This window comes from Lytechinus variegatus, chromosome 11 (genome assembly GCF_018143015.1).
Source record: "Lytechinus variegatus isolate NC3 chromosome 11, Lvar_3.0, whole genome shotgun sequence".
Classification (NCBI taxonomy): domain Eukaryota; kingdom Metazoa; phylum Echinodermata; class Echinoidea; order Temnopleuroida; family Toxopneustidae; genus Lytechinus; species Lytechinus variegatus.
In genome coordinates, this window is record NC_054750.1 from 29,385,516 (window position 1) to 29,396,057 (window position 10,542).

The window sequence follows — 10,542 nt, forward strand, 5'->3', positions numbered from 1 at the left end:
TAATCTTATAAATAATATGACTTTATCCAATGATGCTTTAGAATCACTCTTTGTTGAAATCATTAACCCTAAAGGAAAAAATCTGATATTGGGAGTTTTATACCGACCTCCAAATTCGAATACTCAACATTTTCTGGAAACCCTCAAAGAGTTTTTACTCAATCCAGTTCTTAAAAATAAAGAATGCTTTTTTATGGGGGACTTCAACATCAATTTAATGAATTGCAACACTAACAATATTTCGCAAGAGTTCCTTGAAATGTTCTTGACTAATTCTTTCTTACCACTAATTACTAAACCAACGAGAGTAACTAGCACTTCTGCAACTATTATAGATAATATTTTTAGTAATGTAACTTACCCTGCCCCCATAGCTGGTATAGTCCTTAGCGATATTTCTGATCACTTTTCAATTTTTGCGAAGTTGTCTAAAAATAAACTTTTTAAGAATGAATCATATAATACTTCCTATCGTAAAATAACCGATGATAACATTTCCCGTTTAATTAATGATCTAGACAATACAGACTGGTCGACCATTTTTGACTCCACAGACGTTGATGTAGCCTACGACTCTTTTATAACCAAATTAACATCTTCTTTAGATACCCATGTTCCTATTATTACCAACCGAAAATCAAATTATAAAAAAATCCCAATACATCCCTGGATTACTAAATCTCTCTTACGATCTATTAACCGTAAAAATAACCTCTATTATAAATACATCTCTAAACCAAGCGAAAACTCTCGTTCTAAGTACACTTGTTATAAAAACACCCTTACCACATTATTACGTATCGCCAAAAGGGAATACTACACTTCTCAATTAAACATCTACAAGAATGATATGAAAAATACATGGAAGATTATCAATAATGTACTGAACAAAAAGAAAAAAAGCTCTACAATCACAAGAATCAAGTCAAACAATACTATCACAGATGACAGTAGCATAATCACGGGAGAGTTCAATTTGTATTTTTCAAATGTTGGCAACAACTTGGCTAAAAATATACCTCGAGCTAACAAATCATTTTCCGATTTCCTCGATGACCCTAACCCAAATTCTATGTTTTTTAATCCTACTAATCCAATGGAAATAATAAATATAGTTCGCAATCTACAGAATAAGAAAAGTCCGGGGTACGATGGCATACCTAACTTTCTACTAAAAAAAATTATTGCAGCCATCGTTGACCCATTGGTACATATCTTTAACACCTCTCTTAGCACTGGACGGGTCCCAAATAAAATGAAAATCTCCAAAGTCATCCCACTGTTCAAAAAGGGTGATAGCCAACTCGTTTCCAACTATCGTCCGATATCCTTACTAACCTCATTATCTAAAATTCTCGAAAAACTTGTCCATACCAGAACAAGTGCTTTTTTCAAATTACACAACATTTTTTCAAACTCCCAATTTGGATTCCGTGAAAACCATAGTACTTCCCATGCAATTTTGTCATTTATTAATAAGGTCACCACTTCCATCGATAATAGTTGTCATACTGTTGGTATTTTCCTGGACTTCTCCAAGGCCTTCGACACTATAAACCATGAAATTCTTCTTCATAAACTACGTCATTATGGAGTTAGAGGGAAGGCCTTGGAGTGGTTCAGGAGCTACCTCACTGACAGGACCCAATTTGTATCAGTTAATAATAGCATTTCATCTACTCTTCCAATTACTTGCGGTGTCCCCCAGGGTAGCCTACTAGGCCCACTTCTTTTTATTACTTATATCAATGATATTAAAAATACATCAGATTTGCTTTCATTTATACTTTTTGCTGACGACTCCAATATTTTTTTTTCCCATGATGATATTAATCAACTCGTTAGAATCATAAATTCTGAACTAACAAATGTTACAGATTGGATCAAGGCCAACAAACTTTCACTTAATCACCAGAAGACAAACTACATGCTTTTTAGCAATAAAATTAATACTCTACCAGACAGTATTTTCTTCGATAATTTTGTTCTTAGTAATGTTTCCACTACCAGATTCTTGGGTGTCCTTATTGACAACAAATTATCTTGGAAGCCTCATATTGATAGTATATGTAAAACAATTTCCAGAAACATTGGAATTATTAATAAACTAAAAAATTTTCTCCCTTCTCGTACTTTATTAACATTATACTACACCCTTATTCTACCATATATTAATTACGGAATAATTGCCTGGGGATGTGCAATACAAACACAACTAAATAGAATACTACTTCTCCAGAAAAAATCTCTAAGAATAATTTTTCAAACACACTTTAGATCACATACTGATACCTTATTTTTTGAAAACAACATTCTCAAAGTAAGTGACATATATCTCTTTGAACTTAGCCAATTTATGTTCAAATTAAGCAAGGAGGATCTCCCCACTATTTTCTCAAATATGTTCCAAAAAAATGCATCAGTACACTGCTACCCAACACGGCAACGACAATATTATCACCTTCCTTTAACAAGAACTTTATTTGCAAAGAATTCATTTGTCTTCTCCGGGCCTGCCTACTGGAACTCTCTGCCTCAAGATTTTAAAGAATCCCCTAATATACATATTTTTAAACGCAAACTGAAAAAAATGTTAATTTTGCAATACTCGTTGCAAGCAGGTCATGCTGAATAACTGTTTTTTTTCTTTCTTTATATTCTCGGCGTCAATGTATATGTGTATTGTATGCTTTCATATTATATACATATACATGTATAATTTGTTATTGCTTTTTTCTTTCTAATCGTAATTAGCCAAAGTACCTGCTCCTGCTGCCCGCTTTCTTTCTACGTCATGTGCACTGCACTTCTCTATCCCTCCCCTCTTCTTCCCCTACCCCCCCTTCCACCTTAATGCTGTTTGTATTTATTTGTAAACAAAAGCTCTACATATCATTACGACTCAGTGTTTTTTGTGTGTAATGAAACTAAGTTTATTTAGGGTCTTGCCTTTTGTACAAGCTTGGCTTTTTTCGGCAAGACCCTCCGTTTTACTTTCAAATACAAATGTCATATTAATGGGTTGTTTTTTTTTTTTTTTTTTTTTTTTTTTATTTGTTAAATCATGTTCCTTAAGTCTAAGATTATGTTATATATATCTATTATGTTTTGCAGTATTTTCGACCTTATCATGTTATATTTATCATTCTTATGTTGTGAAACGGAAATCAATAAAATCAAATCAAATCAAATCTCTGCACAAGCAAACACACACAAAAAACATGCATGGGTATTTCAAACCACGACTCAAACTATGATATCTCACAGAACTATCACCACATAAACCACAGCAAAACATGAAAAATGAAGAAGCAGGGGCTTGATATGAATGGATTTTCATCTAATGACACAGAGAAAAAAAAACAAGTTCTTTATTGACCCTTCATGACTATTTCTGCTTGTTTTGCAGCTTTTTAATTCGGACCTCATCCAACACTTTTGAATCGTTCTCTTCTCGTGATGGCATGATCTTAACAAGCATGGTATCATTTTAAAGAGAATTAAATGATCTTTTTAATTATATCAAACAAACATTGTGTAAAGTTAGGAATTAGGAGAAATTGATGGCCAGTCTCAGATTTCCAACTCAGATTTCCAATTGTTTTTGAGGGATTTAGTTAATAATGATTTAGTTTAGCTAATTTGTTGTATGAGTGGAGGTATAATTGTCTGCGAATTTTTTTTTTCAATTCAATTCAATTTTGTTTCCTCACACACACGTCGTCGTCATCACCATCAGTTATTACCATCACTATTTTCACCGTCATCATTGTCATCACAATCGTCATCATCTTATTCATTATCATCATCGTTATCATCATCACCATCATCATCATCAACACTAGCATTATCATCATCATGATCACCATCATTATCATCATCTTCATAATCATCATCATCATCACCATTATCATATTCATTAGCATCATCATCTTCATCATCAATATCATTGCCACTGTAAACGATATCGTCACTATATGTTCCTTCTTGTCCTCGTCCTTCCCATTACCCTCTTTCTATCCCCCCCCCCCCATCTCCTCCGGATCCAAATTCCCCCCTTTCTCATTATAAGCAGCACCAACAAATCCTTCTCCTCATACACCATCATCATCCCCATCATCATCATTATCATCATCATCATGACCATCATTAACAGTATCATCAACATCATCTTCATCACAGACATCTTCATCGTCATCACAGTCATCATCATCATCAGCCCCATCATAATTAGAAATGATAATGAACATTCATAAAGCGCTTAATACGCATTGTTTCTATAAGCGCTGGATACATTTACAAAAATAAGAACAAGTACGTTGTCAGCGAAATAAAAAATGAAAAAATATAACTTAACTTAAGACTACCGAAAATAAAAGGAAACTGCATAAACACACTGTTTGATAAATTAACAAATTTCAAGGAATATATCACAAATAACAACAAAAAATTATACGATTTGCTACTGATTAAAAAGGTAGGTTTAAAGTTTAGTCTTAAAAATGTGTTTGAGAGTCACGAACGAAAATCATCATCATTATTATCATCATAATCGTAATAAATAATGCTATTTATATATCCTTACAACAAAACTATTTTTATCACGCAATCGTTACTGCTCCTGCTCCCGATCATAGACACCACTACCACTAGCGATATTGTCGGGGATATTGTTTCCATTACACAAAATTAAATTGATATTATTTTTTTTATAATTCGATAACATCAATGTTTATGCAGAATCTCTTGTTCCACAGGAATTTATGAAATATCACTATTATCATTATCATCACCATCACCATCAATATCAACAATAGTCGTCATTAGTATTATTGTCATTGTTATTTATATTATTACCCTTTTTCTTGTCACTACTTCTTCTCCTCCTCCTCTTTCTCTTACTTTACCTTATTAATCTGTCATTCTTTCTTTCCGTTCTAGCTTTTCTGATTTGTTTCATTTTTTCTGCTTTCTTTCTTTTGTTTATTCATTTTTTTTCTTGTTTTCTCTGTCTTTTACTCTCTCTTTCTTCGTTTTTTTCCTTTCTGTCTTCTCTTTTTCTGTCTGTCTTTCATTAATTCTTCCGTTATTTATTTTTTTCTTTCTGTATAGATTTCTGTCTCTATTTTTCTTCATCATCATCTTTTTTTTATCAACATCTACATCATCACTATTATCATCTTCATCACCGTCACCGTCATCATCACCATTATCATCGAAATTATCTTCACGATTTCAAAGTAGATATCTAAAAAATGAAAAGAAACTCACCCGATTTCCGATGTTGGCATCCTTGATAATACCTTGACTGAAGATAGGGGTGTTGTCTTTCTTCAGCCAAGAATCAAATAAACGACGACTTGGTGCAATGTCAGACATTCTGTTCGAGCGATATGGAAATAGTAACATTTCGATGAGTAAAATTCTATGTGAAATTTATAAACACCCAAACATAAATACAATATAAACAATATAAAACTAAAATCCATCAATGAACGTTTGGCCTAAAGTTGAATTCAATTTTCATTATAAATGTGTTTTGGGGGGTTTTTTTAGGGGAAACGGATATAAATAATGCATGAACTTACGTGAATCGATCGTCCAAAGAAATATTGATAGAACCGATAAACTATGCGGCCGTATAGTTTGAAAGCAATATCAATGTAAAGAATAACAAAACTTTCTAGTTGGAAAGTTCTCCAAGATGAACGCGCACAGTGGTACGTCATAATGATTATGATACACAATACGCATCGACCCTTGAGACTGCAAACTTTTGACCAATCACGAAAGAGTATTTGCGGAGAAGTTTGTTGACCCGAAAAAGTTCGCTAGATTCGCTGTGGATGTATGCGCACACTCTTATTATAAGACGTTTGCGCATTCCCAGGCAAACTCATGAATATGCAACAGCAACTCAGGGGAGCGTTTCATCAACATTTTTGTCTGACAAGTTGTCAGATCTGACATCTTTCCTTGATTCTGATTGGCTGAGAGGGACTGTTACTATGGTAATTGTCGGATAAAACAGAACTTGTCGGACAAAGTCCCTTCATGAAACGCTCCCCAGATCTTTCGGGTGCAGTGAGAAAATCACTACGTTGAAAAAGATATCTTGAAAAAAAAAATATTGTCAGAGTCGCACAGACTCAAGACAAAATTTGTAAAAGCTCTGTAAAATGGACTATTAAACGCAAATAGTTTTGTTTTCTTTGTTTTTTTATATTATTTCATGCTGAATCAACGCCTTTTGCGCCAAAGCCATTTAAAACTGGTGAAATATCTCGATATTCCCTAATCAGCCAATATTTATGTTCATTTATTTGTATTGCCATAAGTGCCGTTGTTGTTATTGAATTACATGTCAAATTGAATTTGAAATAATTATCAAGACTGGAAAGGTCACACATTTCATCAGCTGCAAAAACACGACTTGATATAATTCAATTTAACCACAAACTTCGTCTGGAATCTAACTCATCAAATTTTAATAAATATTTGGTGAACATTTTCTTCATTGATGAGTAAAAAAAGTACAAAAAGGCCCTCCAAAATAATCAAGTATAATGAATAAGACACGCAATAATCCCCTCTTCCCTTCTCCTCTCTCCCCATACAACCTTCTCCCCACTATCCCTCTCTCATTCTTTCTCCTTCTCTTTCCATCTCTCATCTGTTCTCTCTCCTAATATCCCACACCTGACAATCTCCTTCCCCCTTCACATACACACACTTTATGTTAATTTCTTTCCTCCTCTTTCACCTTTACACCGTCATTCTCTTAGATCTTAATATTTATAGTTCCCAGTAGTTTTCTTCTTATAATACTCTCCCCCAACCATTTTGTCTTTAACTTTCTACTCTCATTCGATTTCATTTCCATCTCATTCTATGTTCGTTTGGGGCCTATTTCGCAGAATTGTAATTATGGTAACTGGCATTATTTACCATGACCTTGATTGTGATTGGCTGCTGAGCCGTTACCATGGTACTTACCATAATGAAAAAGTTACCGTAGTTGCGTGTCTTTATGAAATGGAATCTGTAAATTCGTTCAGCTTCTGCCCCATCCTTCTATCTCTCTTCCTTCCGATATTTTCACCATAGAGATATAAACTAATTAGTATATATCTCTATTATTTTCACTCACATTCAAACTACTAGTAATCAAATCTGACACCTGCACATCCACTGATAACCCTGACTCCAACATTACCATTAATAATTGAGATCATAGAAAACAATATGGAAATAGAAAGCACTTAACATATTTAATTTCAAAGAGGATTGGTGTTATCAGTGCCAATGATCACTACATTAACCTTCTCTAACACAACATCATTATACAAAGCGCTCTACACATTTCACCACCTTAGCTAAATTAATGGTCTAGTTATACCACTACTGTAAATGGTAAGGAATGAGAAAAAAACCCGGACTGATTAGAGATGACTAGTGCCCTAAGAATGGTCATTTGATATTGTTGAATGTCCAACTGAGGTAGTAATTATTCTAAGTGACATGAATTCAATTTTTGTGGTAATAAACCAAATAAACAGAATACAGTATAATACAAGACATTATGAATGCATCTGAGTTTGACAACCTGAAAAAATAACCTTAACTCTAAAAACACTTTGGGGCCTAATCTTGAAGGTGTTTTATTTTTTTTTATCTTTTATTCGTATTTTTTTTTGGGGGGGGGGGTCATTACAGATATCTGTAGTGGATAAATAGCCCCTATAGAAACGACAGAACAGAGTAATCAACTGTAAATGCATCAATGTCATTTACGGCAGAAGATATTACAGCTTAAAATAATCAATTCTGAATTTAAGTCCTTTTGAAGACCATATAGATGTCAGATCACCATGAGGTATGCACTATACAAGATGCTGTATTATATTACCGTTGAATTTATCACTGAATGGAAACTAAATGGGATCTTAAATAGAAATTCCAGCAGTTGAAGTAAACACTGATTTCATGAGAAAGTCTGTAAAACAAGGCTTAATTGTCAGTATATCATCGAGGATCTAGATCTGGTACAGTTACATAAACTGAACTTTGTGAAATCTTGAAATCTACGCTGAAAAATGTTCAGACTGAAGATCCCCAACACAGATAAGCCCACTTTGGTGGTCATTTCATTGGATTCTGTACGAACTCATTTTTATATTTTTACCAAAACTAGCATTTACCTTTAAGAAGACAATTGATGTGTGCTTGTTGTCTTTGTTAAAAAATTCTCTGAGTGGAAGGAGCCTCTACATGTACAAACATTTTATACAATAATGATATGACCATGAATTAACACATGACATGAAAAGACAATAAACACATTTTATGATTTTATCAAAGGTTTCTTCCACGCTGAAAATAACATGATTTAAATAGAGTGAAGTCAGACAAGCGGAACACTGGCAGTTTCATCAAAATTAGACAAGGAATAATAAAGTAATGAAATTTTAGAGGTTTTCATTTACATGTATTTCAGTAAAACAGTTATATATTCATGTCTCCATAAATATGCAATGATGAAGCTGATGATGTCACATATCTGCTTGTTCTTTTAATGTTTTATCAAATTATTTGTTATAAACTTAAAACATTTATTAAAATTTTTGCCATCAAGAAAGAAAACAATATTGGACTGAAAACTGATTTAATGCATAAGATATCCATTGCTACAAGGGAAAAACATCGTACACACATGTACAAAATTATGATTTCATGTAATAATGGAATAAAAATGTAGGATATGACATCAAAACTATCTAAATGAATAATCATGACGCCATGCTGAAAATGTTTCACACAAAATATTGCTCAATCAGATTTGGATGAAATTTTCACGGTTTTGCTTGGTAAAGTTTGCTCTAATCATTTAGCTATAATTATTTTCAGCTTGGAGTAACACTTTAAACAATATTCTTTTTAAAAATGCCACTAAGCAACTTTGAGTATTGAATTTGAAAATTTTTCAATAAACCAGCTTTTTCAAAAAATAGCTGTTTTTTATAGCACTTTTTCAAGAAGATGCAAAGCACAACTATACCCCAGCTTCAGCTTGAGCTGCTGCTTGTTTCTGGTGAACAATGCATTCAAATAATAAAACCTTCCATGTATCCAATCACCAGAGTTGAGTGCAGCACAATGTCTATAAATTTCTTGTTAAAGGAAAACATACCAAGGCTAGGATCAGATCACACAACCTTCTAATTGAAGGATGTGGATCAGAACTACGAGACCAGACCATGCTCAGATTCATTAACACATTGAATGATAATGGTGACAATCTATCTTTATTTAGGGCTCCATAATTCGGAACAACCTCCTGAAGTACTTCAGAATTTTAATTATTTCATTCCGCATTTCAAGTGCATAGAGAATACAGGGTTACAAACAAGACAGTGAGAAAGAAAATTAAATCTAGATGAGAGTTTGAGATGCTGTCTGGGTTTGGAAAAAGGTTAACTTAATAACTTCATAACTTCAATAATAACTACATTCATGAATGTAGAGGTGCTGTGGCTCAGTGGATAAGTCTTCGGACTTTGAACCACAAGGTCTGGGGTTCAAATCCCACCGCAGCACTAGCGTCCTTTGGCAAGGCGTTTATCTACATCTGCCACCCTCGACCCAGGTGTAAAATACCCGGTAGGAAGGAATTCCTGGAATGCTCGATGCACCCGATCAGGGTAGCCGGGGTAATAGTATGCAGTGCTTAGAAACATTTGTATTAAGCACTATATAAAAATGTTGCATATTATTATTATCATAACTATAACCTGCAAGTGGAATGCCTCTGGCCGTCTCACCTGCATCACGCAGTTCAACATAGCAGCAGTGCTGACTTTGAAAACTACTATACTTCACACAAGATGTTCAGTGATACTTGGTTACATTTATTTCCACGTTTTATGAACTAGACCAATACACTTACAGACATAGGATGGTAATTCAACAAATACCCCCAATGTGGCCAAAATTCATTGACCTCACATGACCTTTGACCTTGATCATGTGACCTGAAACTTGCACAGGATATTCAGTGATAATGATTACTCTTATGTCCAAGTTTCAAAAGTCAGATCAATAAATTTGCAAAGTTATAATGGTAATTCAACAGATACCCCCATTATGGCCAAAGTTCATTGACCTTTGACCTTGGTCATGTGACCTAAAATGCGCACAGGATGTTCAGTGATACTTGATTACTCTTATGTCCAAGTTTTATGAACTAGACCAACATACTTTCAAAGTTATGATGGTAATTCAACAAATACCCCAATTCGGCCAAAGTTCATTGACCCTAAATGACCTTTGACCTTGATCATGTGACCTGAAACTTGCACAGGATGTTCAGTGATACTTGATTACTCTTATGTCCAAGTTTTATGAACTAGACCAACATACTTTCAAAGTTTTGATTGTAATTCAACAGATACCCCCAAATCGGCCAGTTCATTGACCCTAAATGACCTTTGACCTTAGTCATGTGACGTGAAACACATGCAGGATGTTTGGTGATACTTGATT